Below are 27,784 nucleotides of genomic sequence, written 5' to 3'. Positions count from 1 at the left end.
CTTTCGCTGGGAGCATAGGTATTTGTTGAATGATATGCGGATATTGGATGCTTTCAACAAGAAGGTGCCACATGCCACAAACCAAACGAATCCATGAAGCTAAATGAATGTTTCATTGACGACTGGATAATTTCCAAGAAAATGTGGCCACTGAGATCTCTGGATTTAACAACACCAGAATTCTTCCTGTGGAGTTACTTGAAGGACTGAGCTTACGCCACACGATTCCTAACAATGGACCATTTGAAGCAAAATGTTACACACGAGATCGATGGTATTGACAACAGAGTACTCTAACGAGCGTCTAGTAAGAGTGACATGGATCGACATGATGAGTTACGCCTTGACAGGAGGGGGGTCAATGTCATCTCTGTAGTCCCCCAATAAATTATTCTTAGCATAATTTTTGTTGAAATAAATAAAGAAATGTGTTAATTTTATATTAAACATTCTGCATTATACACAGCCTGTGAATAGGGCTGAGTTTTGGTGTGAATATAAAAATATAATATAATATAATACAATATAATGAATTTATTGATAGATTCCGTGTTCGGTGGAGGAATGGGAAAAGCGAATGTTCAATCGGTTTCTATGGGAAAGCAGTGAATAATTTCCTGGTGTTGCAACGAGAAATGAAAGACAAGAATAGGGGTAGTATGATGACGTCACTGAGTGACCCTCTAAAGCAGACGTCTCCAAAAGCGTACTCGCGAGTAAGCCCCTGAACGGAACCGAAGCCAGTACGTAATGAGCACGCTCCGCCTCACCCATCCCCACCTGTACTGTACTCAATGTTTATGCGCAAACGAAGAGTAGTGGCGGACTGCCATTATCATTGTGTTGGTCGGAGTATTCCACGTTTCACAATGTCTTCTAATCATGGACGTAGTACATTCAAGGATGAATAGGAAGAGAATTTTTTTTGTGTTAGTGGGGAGAATGTGAAATACTTAATGTGTTCGAAAATTTTTAACGATGTGTTAAAGTTCAACATGCGACGACAATACTCGACTCTTCACAAAGAATATCATACAATTACAGGCATGTTGGACATGTGAAAATAATTTATTTTGGGGCTATCTGTATAACTGTTGGTTATAATAATAATCAGTATAATGCAATACGTTTACACTCAGTTCGGCTTGAAAAACATATAGCTTTCGTTTAATTTTAGGTGAAATGCGTAGGCCTACAAATATTGATAAATATAAAACAAGAAAATACAAACACAAATCAAACACGTGTCCTCAGTCAGTCTTAAACAAAGAAAAGCTTCTTTTTAGCTATGTTCTAGCTTGGAATATTGGAAAATCAATGAAGCCCTTTACAGAAGCATCATTTGTAAAATCGTGCATACAGGACGTTACAAAAATACTGTGTCCAGAACAAAGTCAAAGTTTAAGAAAATTTAATTGTTTTCAATTACAGTTCAGAGAAGGAATTTCAAGATTGTAAATGTAATTGAATCTGAAGTCGAAACCACAATTAACCAGTTTGTAGCTTACTCACTTGCATTGGACGAAAGCACAGATAGAAATGACAAAGCTCACGTAGCCATTTTCATCCGAGGAGTTAATGAACATTTTACTGTGTCTGAATGTCTTCTAGATGTAATTACATAATACAATTGGAGAAGATCTTTTCCTGGTACTGAAAGGCACCATAGAACAGAAGAGGTGGAATTTGCAACGGCTTGTGTCAATAGCAACAGACGAGGCACCAGCTTCATAGTATTTGGAAATAATATAGAAACGTATGATATTTCTTATTCTTTTGATGTTATTATTTGTAAACATAAGCAGACCGTTGCCGCGATCCCCCACTGACTGCTCCCATCTGTTGAGGTACGAGTCTCTTCCCCTTCTCTAGCCTTACATCACACTGTGTTCGGCGGGCAGCATCGAGAGCACGAAAGACGATACGCTTTTTGGAGACCTCTGCTCTAAAGTCTCCCTGTACTTACCCCCGTAACAGGAAAGAAGATCGGGAAATTAAGTGTCCAGGAACTGTAATACTTATTGCTAATTATGATTATGGCGACAATTAAAATAACGATTATTAATGGCCAATGAAGTAACTTATAATGTTGTAAAACTGATATAAATCGTGAATTTGCAAAATATTGCAAAACATGATCTGAATTTTCCCACCACATCTAATACTCGTATTATATACTGGAGCTACATGGTGTGTTTGCAATATTGGACATAAGAGAAATTGTCTTTCTTGTAGCATTAATTTTTAATTAAACACTATAGGCTCTTACTTAATTACTAATGGCTGTTAGAGAACACGAATGTTCATTGCCGCTGTCATACAAGCCTTCTATCGGTCCCTTCCTGAGCAAGATTATTTCAGTCTCTACCATCACATTTCACCTCCCTCAAATTCATTTTAATATTATCATCATACCAACTACGTCTGTGACTCCCAAAGGTCTTCTTCTCTCCTGACTCCGAACTAACATTCTATATGTATTTTTGGATTCACCCATACGTGCTACATGCCCTACTCATCTCTAACGTCTGGATGTAATGTCCAAAATTATGCTACGTAAAGAATACAATCCGTGCAGTTCTGTGTTGTGTAACTTTCTCCATTCTCCTGTAACTTCATCCCTCTTAGCCCCAAATATTTTCCTAAGTATCTTATTCTCAAACACCCTTAGCCTCTGTCCCCCTCTCAAAGTTAGAGTCCAAGTTTCGCTACCATACAGAACAACTGGTAATATCACTGTTTTATGAATTCTTACTTTCAGCTTTTTTGAGAGCAGACTGGATGAGAAACGCTTCTCAACCGAATAATAAGAGGCATTTCCCATATTTATTTTGCGTTAATTTCCTCCTGATTTATGTTTCTATTTGCTGCTGTTGCTCCAAGATATATCCACATCTTCAAAGGATAAATTTGCAATTGTTCTATTTCCATTCCTTTCTATGTTCTGGTAACGGGGCATAATGAATTTGTATACTTCTTCTTATTGGGATTTACTTCCAAACATATCTCTTTACTTGTTTCAAATGAAATTCCAGTGTTTTCCCTAATAAACTTGTGGATTTTCTCCTAACTAATTCGCGACATTAGAATAGACAAGCAGCTGATGAAACAACATTTTAGGTCCTAGGGAAATTCTATCAATACTGCCGTCAAATAGCTGTTCACAAAACAATTAAATTACCGATAATGCATGCGCGAATAACAAATTCTATCTGACGGGAATATGTGTGCCTATGAATGATTATGCATTAAGGGAGGTGGATAAAAAAGATGCAATAACTCGTTGTATCCATTGTGGAGATTGAAGAAAATTGATATATTTAAAGTAATGCATATAGTCCGAAACCGGTATCAACACCTATGTTCTAAAATGAAATCAATTTTTCAATTTTTTTTTTCAGTAAACACATTTGATACGGGCCGCAGTGGTACTGCTATTAAGGAAGAGCCTCTAAGCAATATATACTATTACCTGTATACATATATATTTACTTACGTTGTTAAATATGCTTGTAATGAGGATATCCTCTCTTGGAACAACCTAGAAGAGGAAAAGAAACTATTATAAATCATGTTAAAAACATAGCACTGCGTCGGTAAATGCCAGCAGTACTTATTGATTTATCACTAATGCTAATAAGAACAAACCAGGAAAACAATCTACTCCCATGTTTGTCAGAACAACTGTAATTAATTCCATCTTCGAAGACCATGGCGTAATAAACCACATCAAAGCATGCATAAATAAGATAGAAACCAATATTCTATTTCGCAATTTTTCCAATTGTCTATTGGATCAAATATTATTTCCGTGTGAAACGCTTTTGCACGAAAGATTTCAGTTCGGACTGTGACCCCGACTTGTCCACATCAAACATCCCGCACTTCCAAATTACACTTTCTTACTCCAAGCATGACGCACACAGGTTTGCTAGGATTTGGTCCAACGCCGAACGTCGGGTGAATCGCACAACACATTTTGAAAACCGGCGTCTGCGAGACGTTCGCAATGTGAACATCACGTGCTTAACTTACTTCAAAATGAGAAACAGGTAAGTATTGTAATGCCAATTTAAACTGTGACATTGCACAGAGAACTCGCTGTGCAGTACTTGAAAACAAACCAACTACAGTTATTTTCTTCGCAGTTCTTGCGTTTAAACCGAGATATCAGACCATTTCAGGGACAGATGGGTACATGTCGCACACATCACACCGTTGTTGTGTTTTTGACATTTTACTTCAATTACTAAGCACTGTGGATCAAAAGTAACTATTACTCCATTTGACTTCTGGGTATTGCCTCTCATAACTCCATAATTAATCACCATACCATGGCGGTTCTTATCTCGAATTTCATCGCCACAAAATCGTCTGTCACGCTCCGGTCTTCGAAGATGTCATATATATCAACATATTTGAGCATTGAACATATTGGACATTTGAAATTAACACTTTTTAAGCTAAATATTTAGAGGAACAAAGGACAACAGTGGACTAAATGCAATATTCCACTGTTTTTATTAATTCTGTTAGTAAGGATTGTGCTTTAGTGGCCTGGTTAGTATAAGCCAGCATTGTATTCTTCACCTGACATAATTAGGAACATTAAATCTAGACGTTTGAGATGGGCAGGGCATGTAGCACGTATGGGCGAATCCAGAAAAGCATATAGAGTGTTAGTTGGGAGACCGGAGGGAAAAAGACCTTTAGGGAGGCCGAGACGTAGATGGGAGGATAATATTAAAATGGATTTGAGGGAGCTGGGGTATGATGGTAGAGACTGGATTAATCTTGCACAGGATAGGGACTGCTGGCGGGCTTATGTGAGGGCGGCAATGAACCTTCGGGTTCCTTAAAAGCCATTTGTAAGTAAGTAAGTAAGGGAAAAAAGCACTTGACGATCAAGTGATGGCATAAAGTGCTTGATTTGAAAACAGGTAAATTGCCTACACAGTGCATGATGTAACAGATGATGATGATGATGATGATGATGAGGAAGAATATGAAGCGTGCTGAAGATGAAACTGAGAAACACATACATACAGAGACGAAAAAATTCTCACCATTATATGAATAAATAATTGGTGTATTTACAATTACTATTAATTCATCACTGGTGTAGAAATGTAAGCTTAATTTGTATGGCCAATCAACACAAATGAAATCTATTTATTACGTAATCTGAGTAATTTCCCATGGACCATGTGTATCGGTATCACTTCTAGCATCAGACTGTATATCCCCCTTCAACCTATTCCCAGACTGTAGGTCCTACTATAATATGTGGCTGAGTTCTCGGATAGGAATAATTTTTTTAGCCGTATTTGACAGTTGAATATCAATTAAGACATTAAGAGTAGTCCGTGGCGCACCAGCAATTGAAGCTCCAGGGGGCAATCTACAGGCTGATAGGGTGACGTTCACTTGCTTGCAGAGAGGTTAACGATCATCTAACAGGTATGGGGATGACGTACTTTCAACATAATTATGCTCCGTGTCAATTGACATTTTACGTAATGCAAATATTTGCAGAGTGTGAACAAAATAATCAATAACACCAATCCGTTACTCTACAAATTCAGCTCATTCTAATTCTTCATTCGTGTTCCTTTTCAAATTATTTAAGACACTTAACATTAAGATGTAACGCCTACAAGAATATTGCCACATATACAAACTACACGATAATTGTAACCATACTCAAATCCATTCCTCAAAATATCCCGGTTTTCTTAAATTCTTTCATCAACGTTACCCATTGTATTAACACATTATTTTCATTCAGATAACCCAGATATAAATTGTTCATACACATCTCTGATATTATTTCCTCCATATTCATCTCAGTTTCTGAAGATTTCTAAGTTCATTGAGGTTCTCGCATTTACATCATATACATTCTTAGAAGCTCTGTAGCGAAATGCGTTGAATACGAATGTGGAATAAACACTGTATAGTACAGAACTTAGGGAAAAATAGAGATCAGTGTCCTATTAAGAATGAAATTGTAAGATATTGTGCATATGAATTTGTTAAACGCAACAATTTCGTAATGCTTAGCTATAATTTCCTGAAATCCATTCCAGATGATGTGATATAGCTTATTTCATGATGCGACATTTCATCAATTGCTAAGGTTATATAAAATCTCAATGAAATGTAAGTGATAAAGGATGCGAAATGAATCCAGCTCCCATCGTCGAAAGTTATCCAACATTTACCCTTAATGGCATGAGGGAAAACCCTGAGAAAAATTCACGCATGCAGGCTAATTTGTCCCAACTCCATTGGATAAAGAACCCGCTCGCTTCACGATCATGTGCACTCATATGATACAAAGTCACAACATTTAATAAGGAATATTTTAATTTCGAGGGGGAGAATGATCACTGTGTTGTCTGTTAGGTAAAGTAAGAATATCAGAGTAAGATAAATGCAGAGATAAGTATTCAGTTTAAACGATGTTTGTCTTGGGGCCATAATAACTTGAATGTCACAACGATATTAGATACAATGAAAGTGCTTTGAAACAAACAGTGACAAAACCACGGGATCGAAGCTCGAAACAAGTTCATATATCCCCGTTCAAAGAGAAAAGGAAAAAGTGGCATTGCATTTACGTGCCTTATTTTAATATTTTGGTAATTATGTGACCTTAAAAATATTGAATTTCATGCAGGCTTGTGAGTAAGTAGATTTTTACTACATAAGTTTGTTGTAAAAAGTTAACTTTTGGGCAAAGTTCGAAGGTCTGTGACTTTAATTATGGAGCGTGTCTATTAGCCCAAGACATTCCCACCAGCCAATCATATTCAATAAGGCGAAATATTATTCTCAGTGCATCCAATCCTTGCGTGTGAATAAAGTTAAAAAACTTTAATTTTCTTCTGTAACAAAGATTAAGAATAGCCTTCCCAAATCATGTTTAGTTATACCAATAGAAACAAAGAAAGAATTGTAAATATAAACTCACCTGAAAATACCAAGATTCGGCGGCTGTATTGTGTCGTGTAGGGGCTTTGAATAAAAGAAATGAGAGCCTATAACAAATTGAAGTCATTAAATGGTTTTTATACACAGGAAGTAATGCTAATAAGGGGGTTGCACCATTGAATATAATATAAATTATACGTGATCGAAATTTGGGGTTTATGCCAGCTGATATCGAAGTGATGCAGAACACATTGCTGAAACTACACGAATTGGAAACAGGGTACATAACCTGACCCGAATATAATTATCTGTAGATCAGTTAACGAGAAAATCATGGACAATTATTAGGATACGATTATCTCTGAAAACAAAGAAAAGTGCAAATTAATTAACCCCTAGGAAAAAAAGAATTTAACGACACATCAAGGGATGGCGGAAAATACTTGATCTGAAAGAGGTAAATTGCCTACACCGTGCATGAACTAACAGATGATGATGCTGATGTTGATGATGATGATGAATATGAATCTGAAACCTACTTAAGATGGAGATGAGAGACACATACATACAGAGACGAAAAACTCTCACCATCACGTGAATAAGTAATTGGTGAATTTACAATTATTATTAATTCATGACGGTGTAAAATGTAAGTTCAATTTGTATGGCCAATCAACACAAAATAAAAGGTGTTTAATACGTAGTCTGAGTTATTTCTCTCAGATAAAGTGTACCGGTATCACTTCTACAATCAGACTGTATATCCCCGTTCAATCTATTCCCACACAGTAAGCCCTACTACTGTGTTTGGCGGAGTTATCGAATAGCAATACTTTTCCCTAGCCATATTTGACAGTTGAATATCAAATAAGACTTAAGAGTTCCGTGGCACATCAGCTAATGGGATCCAACGGCTAATCTACAGGCTGGTGGCGTGGCGTTTACTTACTTGGGCAGAGGTTAACGATCATCAAACAAGTAAGGGAGTAACGTGTTTTTCAAAACGATGATGCCCGCAGTCAATTAAGACTTTAATACAATCATTTGTAGAGAGTGAACAGAAGTATCCATAACACAAATCGATTACTCTGATAATTCTGCGATTCTACATATGTGTTCAATTTCCAATTATTTAAGACACTAAACATTAACATATTCGCAAACAAGAATATAGCAAACTATGCCTGATTTGTAAAGACACTAAAATCCTTTCCTCAAAATGTCCCGGTTTCCTCAAATACTTTCATCAACGTTGCACATTAAGTTAATATTTTATTTTCATTTCGAAAACTCAGAAAATATTAGTTAATACACATCTCTGATTTTATTTCCTCCAAACTCATCTTCGTTTCTGAAGATTTTCAAGATCACTTAGGTTGTCGCAACATGCATATATACTTTTTCAGTGGCCCGTAGCGAAATGCTTCAAAAGCGTCTGTGGAATAAACACTGAATCACCAAAAAATTTGGGAAAAAATTAATTTATTGTTAAGACCAGTGTCCTATTCAGAAAGAAATTGTAAACGAACGTCCGTGCAAGTTTGTTTAACACAACAATTTCGTAATGCTTGGCTATATTTTCTGAAATCCATTCCTGATTATGTAATATAGGTAAGTTTATGACACGACACTTCATCAATTGCTAGGGTTACGTAACGTCTTAATGAAATGAATGTGATAATGGATGCGAAATGAATCCAGAGCCCATCATCGAAGATTATCCAACATTTACTCTTTATGGGATGAGGGAAATCCCTGAGAAAAAAATTCAAGCAGGTGGAGTAATCTGTCCCAACTCGATTGGATCCCGAACCCGCTCGTTCACGATGAGGTTGCGCAACAACTGTGCTCTCATATGATACAAAGTCACAACATTTAATAAGGAATATGTTAATTGTGAACGGGAGAGTGATCACTGAGTTGTCTCTCAAATAAAGTGAGAATATCTGCGTAAGACAAATTCAGAGATATGTATAATTGTCAGAACGACATTAGATAAAATGAAAGTGCATAGAAAGAAACAGTGACAAACCACGTGGACAAGGCTCGAAGCATGTTCATGTATCCCGTTTCTAAGAGAAAAGAAAGAAAGGGTAAATGCATTCACATGTCTTTATGTAATATTGTGGGAAGTGTGTGATATTTAAACAATATGTTATACAGACCTGTGTGAGTAGATTTTTACGACATACCCCTATTATAAAAAGTCCACTTTTGGGTAATGTTGTAATTTCTGTGACTTAAATATTGAAGCGTGTCTGCTAGCCCAAAAGATTCCCACCAGACATTCATATTCAATGCTGATAAATATTATTTTCAATGCATCCAATCTTTGTCTGTGAATATAGTTAAAAAAAACTTTAATTTTCCTCTCTGGCAAAGATTAAGAATAGCCTTCCCAAATCATGTTTAGATGTACCAATGGAAACAATTATAAACTCACCAAATTTAGCACACAGATTGAAGCAGACACATACTAACATGTCCGGGCTGTAAATAAAAAATTGACAGTCTATAATAAATTGAAGTCATTAAATGTTTTTAATCACAGGAAGTAGAGCTAATTAGGGATGTAGTATTGAATATATTATCAATTATACTTGATCGAAATTTGGGCTATATGCCAGCTGATGTCGAACTGATTCAGAACACATTGCTCAAACAACACGAATTAGAAATAGTGTTCACAACCTGACTCGTATGTCATCATCTGTGGAATAGTCAACGACAAAATCATGGACAAAGCATTATCTCATAAAACTAATAAGAATGCATAATTATGAATCCCTAGGGAAAAAAGCATTAAACGATGAAAATACTTATTCTGAAAACAGGTAAATTGCCTAAACCGTGTATGAACTAACAGATGATGACGATGATTATGAATATGAATCTGAAACCTGCTCAAGATGGAACTGAGAAACACATACATACAGAGACGAAAAATTTCTCACTATCACATGAATAAGTAATTGGTATATTTACAATTACACAGTCATCAGCGAGTTTTAGCCGAGTAAGGACATGTGCTGAAGGAGCAGAGACTGAACAGCGTAGAGGGGCATTGACCAATGAGCGAGTGATAGAGCGGGAGGTACAATAGAAAATGGATAAAGTGCTACAACGAGAAGTGATAAAGAAGGAGGGAAATGAAGCTAGGAATGGAGAACTACAAATGCAGAACAGTACAGGAAACTCGAAGAATCAAGTGGATATATCATCAGAAAGCTTGAAGTGCAGAGTGGATAACATCAGTGCGAAGATTGATTATCTGGTACGGGAAAATGAGCAAATGAAAGAGAAAATCAAATATTATGAAGATAAGCAAAGGAAGAAGAATTTAATATTCTTCGGGGTGGAAGAAGAGGGTCATGAATATGAAATGGATACATATGAGACTGTATGTATTGTGTGCGATAAGATTTTTGGTATCGATGTGAGAGTGGGCCATATTGAACAGACTTATAGAATTGGGAAAGGAAGATTCAGACCTATTTTAATATCATTCGTAAGCATGAGAACAAGAGAAGTTATCTTAAGGAACTTAAGAAAATTAAGAATGACGAAAGGGGGGAAAACAAGAAAGAAAATGAAAGGTTTTATTTGCCTTGACTTGAATGTATATGTTGTTGTGAGAAGTCTGTGATCTTTAAAACATTTAATTTTAAGTAAGCATGTATGTTAATACAGGGACATCATTTTATTTTTACTTCAATTTTTATTGTACCTGAGTTTTTGAATGTACTTCACTCCCACCCCTTCTACTAATGAAGTTTCAACTGTTCTCCAGACAGAATCAAGGCTGCTTATAGTAAACAGCACTGAGTTACTGAGTATAGTACGTTCCAGAAATATGTTCGCGTTTTCCAGTGACGAAAGAACTTTTAATATTGACTCATATTTTCGCACAGGTACTGTCCGTTTGCCTACGTCGCATCCCGATTTCCCCCACCTGCTTCTGCACGCCCCTCTGTAAAAGCAGGGCTGTCTTAGCTCTTTTCTGAAAACATTAATTTCTGTTAGGAATTGGACGTTTACGTAATATTATACAACTGTTTAAAATAACTTAAATAAAAGGGCCTCGTTAAGTAATTAACTGTCACGTGAGTTCCCCCTTTCTACGACCCTGCGGCATAACCACTTGGACGGACAGTAGATAGCATGTCTGAGTAATTTTATCTTTGCGGGTCGGGCAGAAGTGAAGATGGAATTTACAGTACGTAAGGTACTCTTTTATAGAGTAGGTACAGAATTATTTCAACATGAGTTACTAGTACGAAGGACAAAACTGGCAATTGGAATTAGATGCAATAGTCTATAGTGCGATATTATGCACAAAAGAACTGAAGCCTGTATCGAAATGAACGGCCACTATTTTCAAAAATGTGTTTAAATATCCATATTATGATTATTTTTCAATTGAACTTCATTCTCTATACTGTACTCTAATGTGCTGTAGACAGTATAATATACACTGCATAATGAATACGTTCGCATGAATAGCTCAGTTCGTGAGTAAAAACACTTATTCTTAATACAGTACTGCATTTTGATTAAACAAAAACGTAATGAAAATTATCGAACTCAAAATCGCGATATTTCCTAGTTTACATAAATGGATGAACTACTTTTCTTCCCTCCTATACCTAGTAAAGTGATTTGTTTGTGTTTTACGCCAGTATCATCGAACTCCAGTCGTGGAAGGAGGTAGCGAACGGTGTTTCCGGTTCTCTAAAGGTATAACCAGGTTAATATTAAAAATGTTAGTAAAAGTAAAATGATGTCCCTGTACATGTTTATCACATCTTCATTCAAAAAGCTCAAGATTTTGATAATGTTAGAAGATCTGTAACTTTTACTTGAAATGTGTTTAATAGCCCCAACCATTGAATCATTTTCAGTGATGCCGTCTGTACTTCTCAGCACATCAGCGCTTCACAGCTATAGCAAATACTGATTACGGTTAGTCCCCCCACCAAACCATATTTCTAGGTGTGTCACTGGAAACAAATAAATAACGGTAAATATGAACTTACGTTATCGTCAGCCTGATGTTCCAGCCTCGGTGATGTAGTGCTGTAAAGAAAAGTAGTGACATATTTTGTTAAAACCAGGTAAGTAACAGTAATTTACAAGGGATGCAGCCATTCAATGTAATATAAATTATGTTTGATCGCCTTTTAGAATTTTTCCAACTGCTGTTGAAGCATTAGAAATATCTGGTTCTGAACTCTGTACTCAAAACTAATTAGAAACATTGTTCACAATTTGAATCGTGCTGAAGATGGAATTGAGAAAGGCATATTCCTACGTATAAAAACAAAAAATACCTCATCATAATGTAAATAAATAAAAGATAAATTTAGAATGATTATTAATTCATCACCAGTTTAGAAATATAACTCCAATTTATATAACTAATCAACACAAAACAAAATACGAGGCGCATCCAGAAAGTAAGTTTCCCTATTTTTTTTAAAGAACACACACTTTTAGGAAAACATTTATTGGCAACAGGTACAGCAATGTTTCAGCTATTTTCCAACATAGCCACCATCAGAATTGAGACACTTCTATCGTGGGATCAACTTTTGTATCCCTCTCTCGTAGAACTCTGCCGCCTGTAAATGGAACCAGAGTGTGACAGACGTCTTCAGCTCTTCGTCGTTGCCAAAACGCTTATCGGAGTACAGGAATTTCTTGAGAGAGAGAGAGAGAGAGAGGGAGAAGGAGAGAGGGAGAGAGAGAGGGCGAGAGGGGGAGAGAGAGGGGAGAGGGAGAGAGGGAGAGGGAGAGAGAGAGGGGGGGGTTCGGCCCATAGACCTGACAGCTGCCGATGAGAGCTGGCAATGCTTTGTGCATTAAAGAACTATCACCGACCGAACCTCGATGCGGCGGGAGAAGGAATAAGAGCTTCCATTTCGAACCACTGCTGCCACGCTACTGGCACCACGCGGGACCTGTCCGGCTGGCATATGAATGATACGTCATAGATCTGTTACGCATGCGCAATTGACACGGCTAATTACGTTTACTTTCAAGGGGTAAAAAATCGGGAAACTTACTTTCTGGATGCCCCTCGTATATTTAATTAACTGAGTTTTATCCCTTGAATCAAATCTATTGCTGCCAGCATCACTGTCTGTCATTGTTGTAGTTTCGACATACTAGGTATAAGAGTGAGCGGATGGGAATACTTTTTCCTACCCCTATTTATAATTTTAATCTGAGGCATGATAGCCCATGAAGGGCCATGACCGACCAGCCAGCTGCTGACCTCAAGTCCACATAGCGAACCAGAGGTAGACGATCATATCCCTATTAATAGCTGTATATAAATTAAGACATTATTAGTAATCCGTGGTGCGACAGCCCATGTAGAGCTTCCGGAAATTCCGCTTTCTGTCTATCTAGCGTATTCCGGTGAGCAATCCGATGGCATCACGGTGTTCCGAATTCCACCGATGACGTCATTGATGCTCCACCGGTGTCGCACCGGTGCCATCAACTTGCAGAAGTGGTGGCAGTCTCCATCAGCCGCCATCAGTGAATCTGATTGGTTCTTGTATAGGGCGGGAATTAGCAGAAGAATAACATCGTGCACTGTTGTGTCATGGCGGTGTGTTCTGCTGTATTGTTTGTAATGAGCACAACGTAAAAACAATATGTTAATGGCTTATGAGCGAACACATCAACGGACCCGTTATTGCTACCGGTTGAAGAAATAAATTGTTTATGCTATCTTTTCTTTGAACGAGATGGGAAAATTTTGCTAGTGTAGCACAGACAACAATCTGTACAGTCGCCATGACAGCCATGGATCCTTCCAGCAATTTTTTTGTTCGTTATTTCGCTGCAACGTGACGTCATTGATGCCACCGGACCGGTGAGATTCGGAATACGCTGATACGGTACCGAAAACCCAACAAACCGATAACAGCCAGTCACCGATCGCTTATTTTTCCTTCTAGATACACTCATTTCAAAAGCTCCTTATGTATATCTCTCATAATTAAAACTGACAGTATTTAACAGATTTACATTTTTGTCTCTGGAAGGAAAAATGTGATGTAATGTTTTCAGTTTTGAAACTTCGACTGTTTAAACTGTAGCATTGTGTCTCACAACAATGGGTTGGAAATATCCCAGTCATCTTTTGCCACAATAAAATACCATTCAAGTATATCATACTTTTAGGGTTGGTAGCCTGCCGGTATTTTACCAGCTCAGCCGAACATGTTGGTGGGTCTCATCATGAGGCCGTTGGCTGTTATCATTATTAAAGACTCTAATTTCGGCAGGTAATTTTATTAAATCAGTTTGAAAACTTGTTATAGGAATTTTTATTACATAGGCTGAAAGGGATATTTCTCTATTTCGTGTAACGTGAAGATAGGGAATTTTCAAGTATTTTTCAGTTTTACTTGATGGTTCCACACCAAACGTTGAAGAAATGTTATGTATTAGTTGAAAATTAAAGCCACAACTTGATGAAGATACAATGTATGGTGACCTGTGCTTATTAAATGAAGTGGTTTCTTCCTTTGTGAAAGATGCGTATTTGAAAAGTTTTGGGGAATTAAATAAATATTTTCAGACTAAAGGTGCCTCAGAGAAATCTCCACAATTAGAAATAGTAGTTCAACACGTGGTTTATACTCGAACCCATGCTCTCAGAAGTCGAAATTCCGATAGAAAATCTGAAAAAGTACAAGTCTCCAGGTATCGATCAAATTCCAGCACAATTATTACAAGAGGGTGGAAGTGCATTATATAGCGAAATTTATAAAATTGTACTTCCTATTTCGGAAAAGGAAATTATACAAGGACAATGGAAGAAGTCCATAATTGTACATATTTTTAAGAAGGGGGACAAGACTAACTGTGGTAACTTTCGAGGAATATCACTTTTGTTGACGTCGTACAATATTTTGTCCAATATTCTTTTGAGAAGATTAACTCCGTACGTATATGAAATTATTGGGGATAATCAGTGTGGTTTTAGGCGTAATATATCGACTATTGATCAGATTTAGTGTATTCGACAGATATTGGAGAAAAAATAGGAATATAAGGGCAGAGTACATCAGTTAATCATAGATTTCAAAAAGGCACATGACTCGGTTAAGAGAGAAGTATTATATGACATTCTTATTGATTTTGGTAATCCCAAGACACTAGTTGGATTAATTAAAATGTGTCTCAGTGAAACGTACAGCAGAGTCCGTATAGGCCAGTTTCTATGTGATGCTTTTCAAATTCACTGCCGGCTAAAGCAGGGAGATCCACTATCACCTTTACTTTTTAACTTCGCTTTAGAATATGCCATTAGGAAAGTTCAGGATAACAGGCAGGTTTTGGGATTGAACGGGTTACATCAGCTTCTTGTCTATGCGGATGACGTGAATATGTTATGACAAAATCCACAAACGATTAGGGAAAACACAGAAATTTTACTTGAAGCAAGAAAAGCAATTGGATTCAAAGTAAATCCCGAAAAAAACAAGGTATATGATTATGTCTCGTGACCAGAATATTGTACGAACTGGAAATATAAAAATCGGAGATTTACCCTTCGAAGAGTTGGGAAAATTCAAATATCTTGGAGGAACAGTAACAAATATAAATGACACTCGGGAGGAAATTAAACGCAGAATAAATATGGGAAATGCGTTTCATTATTCGGTTGAGAAGCTTTTATCATCTAGTCTGCTGTCAAAAAAATCTGAAAGTTAGAATTTATAAAACAGTTATATTACCGGTTGTTCTGAATGGTTGTGAAACTTGGACTCTCACTTTGAGAGAGGAACTGAGACTAAGAGCGTTTGAGAATAAGGTTCTTAGGAAAATATTTGGGGCTAAGAGGGATGAAGTTACAGGAGAATGGAAAAAGTTACGACGCAGAACTGCACGCATTGTATTCTTCACCTGACATAATTAGGAACATTAAATCCAGACATTTGAGATGGGCAGGGCATGTAGCACGTATGGGCGAATGCAGAAATGCATATAGAGTATTAGTTGGGAGACCGGAGGGAAAAAGACTCTTGGGGTGGCCGGGACGTAGATGGGAGGATAATATTAAAATGGATTTGAGGAAGATAGGATATGACGATAGAGACTGGATTAATCTTGCACAGGATAGGGACCGATGGCTGGCTTATGTGAGGGCGGCAATAAACCTTCGGGTTCCTCAAAATCCATTTGTAAGTAAGTTCAAAACGTGGTTGCAGAGTGTACAATTAATATCATGAATAGTCCTAACAGATTACGAAATGATGAGAGAAATCGTTTAAGTGTGGAAATACTAAAAACTGAACTTTGTATCACTGGAAACCTTAAATTACCAGATTATCTCCTATCTTAGTTCTCATAAGTGGTGACTTCTTGTTTCAATTGTGAGGTTCAGATCTGTCTTCACACAGTTGACTAAATAACAAAAATACATGGGTGGCATTTGGAAATTGAAATGGGCCTCGGAAACCTAAAATGTAATTAACACTTGTTTTATAAACTTTACCCTCAATACATAAATTTACGTGTTTCTTGCTTAAATTTCACTTAATTGATATAAATAGTTAGAAAGCTTTGGAATGAAAGTCACTGCGATCTGCGCATGAAGACGTTTACTTACCCCGCCCGTTCCTAGGACAGGCGGACAGTCCGCTCACACCTCCAGTGGATGTTGTTGGAGGTGTGGACCTGTGGAAAGAAAAGAATCTAGTAATTTTTTTTCTTGACCCAGTTTGTGTCAAAAAATTATCTTTGTGTTTAGGTATCTCCCTGAGCACGAGTTTTTTTACTCCTTCAGGGAAGAACTAAGATTGTATTTCTGTCAATGTTATTTAATAAACAATAAACAATTATGTTTATGCTTCTGATTGAGGTTCGGCTGATAAATACAGTAGTGTCGATAATCCGAACTAATTGATGTTTATTCCTGTTCGAAGTATCGATTCGTTCGGATTTTCGAACATAGAGCAATAACAACACCACAAATAATTTAACTGCATGCTATATTAACTTTAAAGATTTCAATAGACCTACTGACTGTACTACAAGCAACATTAGACAGATTTTAAAAAGTCTTTGATCATTTTTTAAATTTTTACTGTGTTTCGTTTCTTTGCAGTCAAGTCTCTAATTTGTAGACAGACAAGCTGTGTTACCGTATACACAGGCATTTTATTCAGCCAATTTTAAAAGTCTCTAGACCACTGATTGCTTCACCGTGAATTGACCTCTAGGGCTTCTTTCATCCTAGTTTTCTGTTACGCCGTCATCTTCATCTACAGGTGCTTCATTATCTGTTACAACAGTCAGAATTTCATCGTCGTTCAAAATTTGGTACCCGAAATCGTTTTGGTCAAGATTCAACCATTCGTTAGCATCGACCTTCTCACAATTTCTGAAGCTGTGTATGGCGTTAGAAAGAGTCGTAGCTTCAGTTAAATCTTCATTTTGCACGCATTTCCATTCCTCATTTTTTCCTGCTTCTATACGTATAGGCCATAATTTTTTCATCCACAACTTTTTAATTTTCTTCTGTAAAACTATCCAAAACATCAGAAACCATATAAACACAGTCCTTCAAGTTAAGTGTTTAAATTATTCGGTGTTAAATACTTTCTTTTTAAATTTTTTGTAGAATAATTCAACTTTCGTAGAACACATCACAAACTCCAACCATAGCTACAGCAACATACACACTGACATGAAATACTACACATTGAACCAAAGAGCAAAAACTCAACACCCTAGAACAATACGAAATTTATAAACCTTAAGAATTTCAAATGAAGGATATGTGGGTCGTTATCTAGGATTAAAAGAACTTTCCCTTTTTTATGTTCTATCTGACTGTTTTAATATTTGATGTAAGGTTATTTCCGTACCAATCCTTGAAATATCAGCAGTCATCCAGGAGAATTTTTGGGAGTTATAAGTCACAGGCAGACAGCTTTTTCATTAAAAAAAATTTGAGCGTTCGGAGTCGGATATTCGACTGTTCAGACAACGACTTTCGGATTATCGACGGTCTACTGTAATCTATTATCAGGCAATACATCTCACTTGACGATATTTGTCAGAGGAACAACAATTTGTATGCATCTGAAATCTGATCAATGTAATTTGTTGCTAGTCAGCGATGTATGCAATGGAGGGGAAAAGGAACCGGCCACACTAGCCACTGTCTCCTGTCTTAGTTGCTTCATAAGTGATACTTCATGGTGTCACTTATGAGGTTCAGACCAGTCTTCGGACAGTTGACTAAACGAGGGGAAATTTATTTAAAAAAGTCATTGCATTATACAGCGTGGAAGGAAACCTATTACATTAATAGATGAAGTCAATGCGAACAACTTATGAAAATACGTTTTTGATACGTCCAATAATTTTGAGAATATGAAATGTAACGTGTTGCAACACTGCAAGGAGTAGCTGTGCTCCTTGAGGTCATCGCCCTTCAGTGGAGGTGACTGCAACTCCAATTATTATTCACTCGGCAAGACTTGCAACAGGAGAACGTACACAAACTTAAGTGTTTACTAGACGTACTGTCTATGGAGTGTTTGAATATTAGGCATAAGAAGAATTCTTTCTTCTAACCTTTATTTTTATGTTTGAGAACAACTGAGATATTTTATGAATTCTTCTGGCACATGGCTCTTCACCTAAAAAATCAAGTAACTCATGCTCAAGCAACAAATTTCTAGAGAGAATGTGCCAATGAATGATTAAGAACTAAGGAAGGTGTGTAAAAGGGAGACTATTGCTCTTAGCAACTTTTGTATGGATGGAGCAAAATAAACTTTGTTAAGATAAAGTATATAATCGGAAACTGATATCAATATCTTTGTTCTAAAAAGTAATCTATTATCAAAATATTATTTAAAGATTGCTTTCCATGTGATTATTCAGTCATATAACTATTATGGACAGCCTGCAAGGAGTACACACTGTGATCTATGAATACTGAATAATTACTTACGGAAACAGTCTGGCTCTTCTCCATTATATTGTAGTGGCCTCGGTTCTATAAAAGAAAATAAACCAGTAATAATTATAGGGGAAAAATCACTGGACCAAATATCTCACTCTCTTCTCAATCTTCTTGCTATATTAAGCTTCAGCGGCCTGGTTAGTATGAGAAAGGGGTGTACAATGTACACTGTACACTGTACACTATACCTTTAGCATTCACCATGGAGATACAGAAGTCTGCCTTCAGTAAAAAGAAGATATAATGCGGTTAATACATGAACAATCTATGAATATTAAGAGAAAACGTAATCAGAGACACTAAGTGAAAGTGATTCAATTATTCAATCCAAATTAGAACCCTTCTGTTATGTTATCCTTAGAGTTGCAGTTGGAAATAATTGATTTTTCACATACTACACTATTCGAAAACACGTAAAATAACGAGAACTGCCGTACTTTTAACAGTTACTTAAACCCTGAACAGAATCCGAAGATTCGTAAATTCCCTGCGCAACTGATTTTCAGTTTCACAAGCATATGTAAACCATTTTCTATTGAAAGAACTAATTAAGCAATTATTAATGGTCAATTTTTCCGATGATAACATGCATGATATGCTTAGACTTGTTTCTTTAAATAATGCTTCGGCATTTTTCAAATTAAACAGATCGATATTAGTTACTACAATTAAAAATTTGCCGATCTGTAATGTCATTACAATATTTGAGGAAGGATTCTGACAGACTATGCAATAATATTGAAAATATTGTCGACTTAGAATGTTGTTGACAGCATGAATGACAAAGATGGAAAACACTCTCACAGCCGCCTCTATTGCGAAATAAGTGGCTTGATTTGTCTTAATATTATCGGCAGATTCAGTAATAGCCAGAAGCTTTTCTTTCTTAATCTTCTTGGGTGCTATTCATAGACATTTCGCTAGCCCGTGCTACGAGCGTGCTAAACTAGCCCCGGCTATCGACTGGTTACTTGTTCAGGATTAATATGAATTCATATCGCTAATTCTGGTTTTTGAATACGAAAAATTTGGTACGCTGATGATCCACCGGAAGCCCGCGCTAAGAATGTCTATGAATACGGTCCCTTTGTTCTAAACACTTCCCCCAATAAAAATGTGCTTTTTCTGACAAAGAATTTAATCGTAAAGCAAATAATGAAAATTATTTTGATCTCATTCCTCCAAACCTAAGGAGAAAAAATGTCGCATGAAAGTGAAATTGAGAGAGCAGTACAAGGATGTCATATATCACCTACCCGTTCAACATCTACTTGGAGGATTTAGTGAAGAACTCAGCAGTGCAAGTGAACAGCTTCAAATACTTTAAGTGTGCTATAAGCAATAACATGGGCTGCTGCTAGAAGCTGAAAGGTGTATAGCAATGACAAAAGCAGCTTTTAATAGAAAATGGAGAATCTTCTGCAGACCTCCAGAAAAAGAACCAAGGAAGAAACTAGTGTAGTGCTGTGTGTGGAATGTGGCATTGTACGACATGGGACAGAAATAAGGACATTAAGAGGAAGAGAAGAAAAGCGAATAGAAGCATTTGAAATGTGAATACGGAGAAGAATGGAGCGTGTGAAATTGACAGACATGAAAAGAAATGAAGCTGTGTTGGAACGCGTGGGTGCAGAAAGAATGATCTTGAAATTTAACAGGAGGAGAAAAAGGAATTTGTTGGGTTACTGGCTGAGAAGAAATTTTCTATTGAAGGATGCACTGGAAGGAATAGTGAATGCGAGAAGAGTTCGGGGCACAAGAAGATATCAGATCATAGACGACATTAAGTTATATGGATCATGTAGTAGTAGTAGTAGTAGTAGTAGTAGTAGTAGTAGTAGTAGTAGTAGTAGTAGTAGTAGTAGTAGTAGTAGCAGGTTTATTTTGCCTGGCAGAGTTAAGGGCATGAGGCCTTCTCTTCCACTCAACCAGGTTTCAATAATATACATGAAATACAAAATTAGATTACAAAACAAAACAAAAGAAAATACCTTAGAAATTACATAAAATATAGTAGAAAATTACAATAGTCAAGATCATTTACATAATATAAAAATACAAATAGTCAAGATCGGTTACATAATATATAGAATAAAGTAGAAAATTACACATAATCAAAATCAGTTACATAACATAAGGGGAATATGCACACTTACACACACACAAACACACAATTTATAAGGCCTAAAATGCTCGAGATAAATTCGACGATTATTTCACTTGAGATATATTATACAGTTAATATACTAATAGGAGAATACATGTGGGTTACAAGACATAAAATGTTGATTAGCAAAGTCTACTGAATGGCATAGAAATACAAATGATTAAGTAATATATGAAGATGATAAAAAAAGAAAAAAAGAAGAGAGAAGAGAAAAAAATAACAACTAGGTCATTTAAGACTATTTGGAAACTTCCGCAAGAGTGTAGTTCTGTTCATTAAAAACATTTCTAAGTAGAGTCTACTTAAAATATTTTAGACTCAGACTTCTCCTGATTTCCTATGACATTGAATTCAAGGAACGAGCTGTGCGTTTTGTGAAGGAAGCAGAGTAGAGAGATGTGTGATGGAATGGAATTGATAGAACAAGGTCATGCTATGAACGTGTATCACGGTTGTGGTGGGATGCTAAAAGTGTGAAGCGAGGAACTAGGGAGGAGAAGAGGAAAGCAGAAAAGAAGAAAGATTGCAGAATGATGGGTTTGCAGTGAAAGATCTGTCCTTGGACAGGAAACTATGAATCAATGCTCTAAACATCGAATTTATTGTGGTTTCTCTGAACTTGATAACTGGAACAACAGTGCACTCAAACTTTACAATTCTCGAAATTAAGGAAGCTATCCCATGTTTATCCCGAAACGTTTACATTTTCACTTATGCAGACTGATAACGATTCCTGCAACAAGGGCATGAAACAAACGTTCTTTTGCTTTCCCCATTGTCAGCAGTATTAAAAACTTTTTATTATATGACAAATTCACAGATTCAGTAGAGTCGCCATTACTTACACTGAAGATCATAGACATAACTCTGCTGCTGAGACAATTCTGGCCCTATTTCCTTGATAATGCACTGGTCAGCAATGATTTTGTTAAATGTACAATTTCTGCTGTTTGTTACGTAATGTCATCCGCTGATTCCAAAAATGAAGTCAGAATTTTTCTACCACCCACCATTTTTTTTTTTTGTAATTTTAGAAAAATAGATCTATTTTTGTACATACTGTCCTTAACATGCGAATGGAAAGAAAATATGTCAAATATTTCATTTTATTGCTCTAACAATTAACCTAAAACTTTAGACCACTGTTGCGTATGAAGCCACATTTCATAAAAATTAATTTCATTCCTCATAAGACTGAGAGAGATAGTATTAATTTATTCTCAGTCGAGCTGGAACTTACAATCATGAAACAAGTTTCATAACCTGTGTTTTCTTTGTCCTAATTTTAAATGTAGTAAAAGTATCTTGTAAAGTGAAACATACCTCGAAATACTGTGTAAATCACAAACAATTTTTGTTACGTTTGTGGTTAATTAACTTTGAAAACACACAGGTTAATGTTAGCTACTAAACGAATTACAAGAGCTTACGAGTTTTCTTTTGATTGCAAAATAGATGAGGACTGGAACTGAGTCCATGAAATCTGCTGTGCTCTACTGAGAATAAATTAATACTTACTCTAATTGGCTAAAAGGATCCCGTCATATATCTTTTCCAGTTCCAATGATATGCCGGGAACCTAAGCAACATTCAACAGACTATTACTTTCTAGGAACCACAGATCAGAAGATTACAGAGAACTTGTCAGCCAGCTGATTCAGAAATATAACGTGATGGGGTGGCATGTATCTCTGAAAATAACTTCTTGGATTCTCATCTATTTTTTTCTTTCCTCAAAACCTTCGGGTAGTCAGCGACAAACATGGGGAGTGTTTTCATCAGTATTTTTCTGAAATGGAAAGGAGCTGCCAGGAAAAATTGACCCCAAATGTTCTGTCAGATTACTGTTGGACACTCAAAAGAGATAATTTCGTGCAATATAATACAAACTTAAAGAATATCTTATGAAATGACTGTCAAATGTCCCATGTGACCAACAAGCAGGCTACGTTCACCTTAACTCTTCTTTGCACAGTCTTCAATTCTACGGGGCTTCATACTTCACCCTTGTCTTGCTTTCAGATATTCAAATGAAGAAAATCTTATCGAAAGAATTGGCGTCTGGAAAGGTTCCCAAAATGCTGACTGCGTTTCCACGTTGGATGGCTATTCCTATTCGTTGCCGTAGGTAATTGGTGCAGTGAGGGTCTCCAGTAACAGTCACCAAACTTCTATCAATTTCGGAAACCAGGTCTTTTCCTTGTTTACACCAGGAACCTATTGTTTCCACGGCAAAGACGATGAAGATGTAATTGTCTACTAGATGTACGTATTTACGACGTTTGAGTACGGCAGATTCTGCTGCAGGGCTAGCGAGTTTAGAAGTTGTCGGCAAGTGGGATGGAGCTAAGGTATCCACACATGTCGTATCCCACATTAGTGATTTTCCTCTGCTCCACGGGACCAAGGTTAATCCATCAGGACACTTACCATCCGTGCGACTAATCCCAGAGGATTCTAAAATAGCTGGGATACCAGAAGATGTTAATGCTCTCTTGATTATGTCGTTAATTGTTGAATGTCTATAAAAACGTCCCTTACTCTTGACATAGCTCAGAGCATGGTGACCGAAGTGTCGACAACTTCCCCACATACATATTTATGTGGCACGCAGATTTTCCATCCAAGACGTAGAGCGACTGCAGTCTTAAAAGACTTGTTGTTCATCAGCGTTCCAATATTTGGGGAAGGTAGCTTGTAGCCAGGAACCCGCTTCTTTTTCTTGTAGAGCCAAAAGTCGAGCTTGGTCTGTTTCTGATGTACAAGATGTTACAAAAGAATCTAGGATGTGCCTAATAATTATATCAAAAGAGAGGTTTCTCAAGCGAAGTATAGAATAAAATCTATTTCACACACATATTTTAGGTAAATAAATATGATTTTAGGTAAAATATTACAAGATATCAATACTAGAAAAGTCTGAAGTACATTTGGTAATTGTTCAAAACCCTTGGGTGATAGCAGAATTTTGAAAACAGGTTTGAAATCAGCATGAAAAATGCTACAAGAATCACCCATTCTTTATCTTTTAACAAAATACATGTTTAATTTTGTTGACCAGTGTAACAGAATTGATTAGTTTACAGCGATTAATGGGAAGTTCGAAATGGCATATAAACGATAAAGGTAGATTTCTGAAATTCTATACACCCATTCTGCAATTCATACAACAATAATAATAATAATAATAATAATAATAATAATAATAATAATAATAATCACAGTTGCTTCATTCCTTTCACAAGACACGCTACACCGCTCCTGGTACCTTATGAATGATTTCTAGCATAACCGGAATATATTCACAGTCCATATCTCGCAACGTAAAGAAGAAAGTAGAACTGGAACAATTATATACTGTTCTGAAATTTTGGTTTCATGGGAAAAATAGGGAGTAATTGAAGTAATATAATCATATATAACAGGCTAATGTAGAGGAAATGGATGTACAGTAGTGGCAAAAAAATCCGGACCGACCCTTGTAGCTGATTTCAGAGTCACAGATTCAAATTCTGCTAGTCACAAAACACATCCATCTTGTACAATTAATTGTAACAATGAAATTTACTGCATTTGTTCGATTCTTACCGTCTTGTGTTTCCTTCAGTGCCTCAAACTTACAGACGAAAAAACTTTGAGAGTTTTATTTTTATCTGGCATCAATATTACATTTCTACCTCTATTCGGCAAAGATAACTGCGTATTTTTACATTAAATAGCAGTACATACCTCTGGCTTCACTATCCATATTGAAATTACCACAGTTTGACACAATACACAGCACAGGATTCTTTTGTATCAGCTACAAGGGTCGGTCGGTTTTTTGCCACTACCGTACATTATGCAAGGTAAAGCCGAAATTGTGATTCAGCATAGCATGCCTCAGGTCTTTCTCTCTCAACCGCGAACATGGGTTGAATTTCACCGTCGTCACCCAAAGACCTGAATCTAATTTTCAAACTCTCAGGATACCTGTTCTGTAGGAGAAGGACGACAAACTGGGCGATCCATGATAATGACAGTTCTTTTGCGGTATTAGATCACCCGATCAGATTGAAAGGAACTTGGAATTCCTAAAACTCTATGCACCGTATTCTGCAATATCATAAATATCATTCTTATAAAATCAACTTTTGCAGGAACTGCATACTCGTAGTGGTGATTCTGATCGTCCCACAGTGGGGGCATTTGGCCACCGATTTAGGCGGCCGAAAATCGATTTTCTAAAACTCACTTTGGGTAGAAAAAAATATGACATGGTAAAGCTGAATGGAATTGACGGGAAATAATAAACTACCCTACTGCCATCGCTTCGCGCAAATTCTGAGACTGTATGACAGTGGAAACTTGATCATCTCTTGCAGTGCTCGCACCTTTTCTCGGCATTGTTTGTGTAAGCTCAAGTTCTACAGTGAATATTATTTGTTCGGTGTATGGTTTGAAGTGAATAGTTGCTGATTCTGATGAAACTGGAAAGTTGAATACATTTTAAATATTTTTATCGGTATTACAGGCCTAACTATTTTGACGAAGACAAAGCGATATCAAAAAATGACATTCCTTTTCATTATTTTTTAAGTTAATTTAAGCAAATTCGAGAGTACAATAGTTCACTTCCGGATATTTACCGGTACTGTTTTTACTGTAAAGGCTAGTTCACAATAAACCGGGAACGAAAACGACAACGAGAACGAAAATGGAAATAATCTATACCAATAATAAATCTGTAGCCGAAATTTTTCTGGTAATTTTCGATTTTCCAAAAATAATTGGTCCTAACACATATACTTAACCACCCTGAAACCGAAAATCGCATTTTTGAAATTTTTGTTTATATGTCTGTCTGTATGTTTGTTACCTTTTCACGCGATAATGGCTGAACCGATTTATATGAAAATTGGAATATAAATTAAGTTTGTTGTAACTTAGATTTTAGGCTATATGGCATTCAAAATACTTTATTTAAAAGGGGGGTTATAAGGGGGCCTGAATTAAATAAATCGAAATATCTCGCTTATTGATTTTTGTGAAAAATGTTACATGACAAAAGTTTTTTCAAAAATGATTTCTGATAAGTTTTATTCTTTACAAAATTTTGATAGGACTGATATTTAAGGAGATAAATGAGTTTTAAAATTAAAATAACGCCATCTAAGACGGTGCAATGTATTAAGAACAAATGACTTCGTCTATAAGGGGCCTTGGACAACAGCAATCGAAACAGGGGCCTTGGACATCAACAATCGAAAGCTATTAAACATAGCCTACAGAAATGTTTCTGTGTATGTATGAAGTAATATCAGAAGCTAAATTAACCGATTTGTATAATTAATTATTATTTCACCATTGGAAAGTGTAGTTTCTCTAGATGGACATAATGCTATAATGTTATTACAGTAACGTCTGAGTAAATCGAGGACAGGTAAGATTAAAATAGCTTCTTATGCACAGAAAATTTGATAGGCTATTTTGTACATTCGTTTTCTGTATTTCTTAAAATAATATTTATGTACACACTCATTTTAATCTCAGACAATTAAAGAACAACGAGAGTGTATTGATTTAGTATGCAGTAATAGTACGTTAGCTTAGCAATCCATTATTTTATAATTCAAATTTTAACTATGCTCAATTGAATCATGTTAAAATACATAAAATATATCTGCAATAAATGCAATGCAAAAAAAAATTGGGTAATGAGAGCGAAGCATATTATCTTGCGCTGTTGTAAAAGTTGCTCCCTGGATCAAACGTCCTATTTTAATTATGTAATTACTTTATATTTATTTCTAACAGGTGCAGCGGAGCGCACGGGTACGGCTAGTGTTAAAATAAATGTATTTAAATGGGAGCATTCACAATTAACCATTGTGAATGCTCAGATTGAAAAATATATATTTTAACATTATTTTCGTTCTCGTTCTCGTCGTTTCCGTTCCCGGTTTATTGTGAACCACCCTCAATAGAAACTTTAAGGCTTCTACTTCACTATTAGGCCTACTTAAAAATCAGCCACGGAATCGCGCGGTTTTATAGGATAAAGATTCATCAACTATTTACGACCTTGCGTGCATGATTATGTTACATCACCAAAATTTCGTTTTTCTTTTCAGCTTAAGTGCACAGATTTCATGAAATTGCACTTCTTTCTGTGTGTTGAAGTATTAATTTCTAAATTACTTTGTAAAAATATACCATTTACACGTTGAAGAAAAAATGGAGGGGGAGCTAAAAGCATTTTCTTAATTTTGAAAATTTAAATTTGCAAGAAATGACCTTCAGGACCCCACATGTCAAAATATGAAGGAGAAAAAAGAACATTATTATGTAAAATTGAAAATTCAGGTTTGAATGCATGAAGCAGGGTAGACCTATTAGTAAAACTTAAGCTAGAAATGTTGGTATAAATGTAGATATTTTTACCCTATGTTTATTTCTGTTTTATATTATACGAAATTTTTAGGGCACCGGACGTCAATATAACATCTCGAAGGAAGTTATGTAACATGATGCAGCGGCAAAGTTTACCAAAATTTAACGCAAAATTGGAATCTGTAGAAAATTAGCTGCTAGCCTATGAAAATTACATAGGCGAACAAATTAAGGAAATAAAGCATAAATTTTCACGTTATAAATCTGAATTGAAATGAAGATGGACCACAGCACACAAAATGGAG

At 36.2% G+C, this 27,784-nt stretch overlaps 1 protein-coding gene across 2 annotated transcripts in view; it reads right to left on the bottom strand.

Moving 5' to 3' along the window:
* The window catches only part of LOC138715535 (E3 ubiquitin-protein ligase MARCHF3-like), a 90,724-nt gene that overhangs the window by 46,625 nt on the left and 16,315 nt on the right, over positions 1-27,784 (bottom strand). For both annotated transcript variants that reach the window (XM_069848574.1, XM_069848576.1), the window contains 4 exons: positions 18,929-18,973; positions 16,571-16,638; positions 11,973-12,012; positions 3,497-3,541 (listed from right to left, as the gene is read on the bottom strand). The gene's annotated coding sequence lies outside the window, so the exon portion shown is untranslated. The remainder of the gene's footprint in view (positions 1-3,496; positions 3,542-11,972; positions 12,013-16,570; positions 16,639-18,928; positions 18,974-27,784) is intronic.

The sequence above is a fragment of the Periplaneta americana genome, chromosome 15 (genome assembly GCF_040183065.1).
Source record: "Periplaneta americana isolate PAMFEO1 chromosome 15, P.americana_PAMFEO1_priV1, whole genome shotgun sequence".
NCBI lineage: Eukaryota > Metazoa > Arthropoda > Insecta > Blattodea > Blattidae > Periplaneta > Periplaneta americana.
Note: the sequence above shows the minus strand (reverse complement) of the source record. Positions and strands in the feature narration are given on the sequence as shown.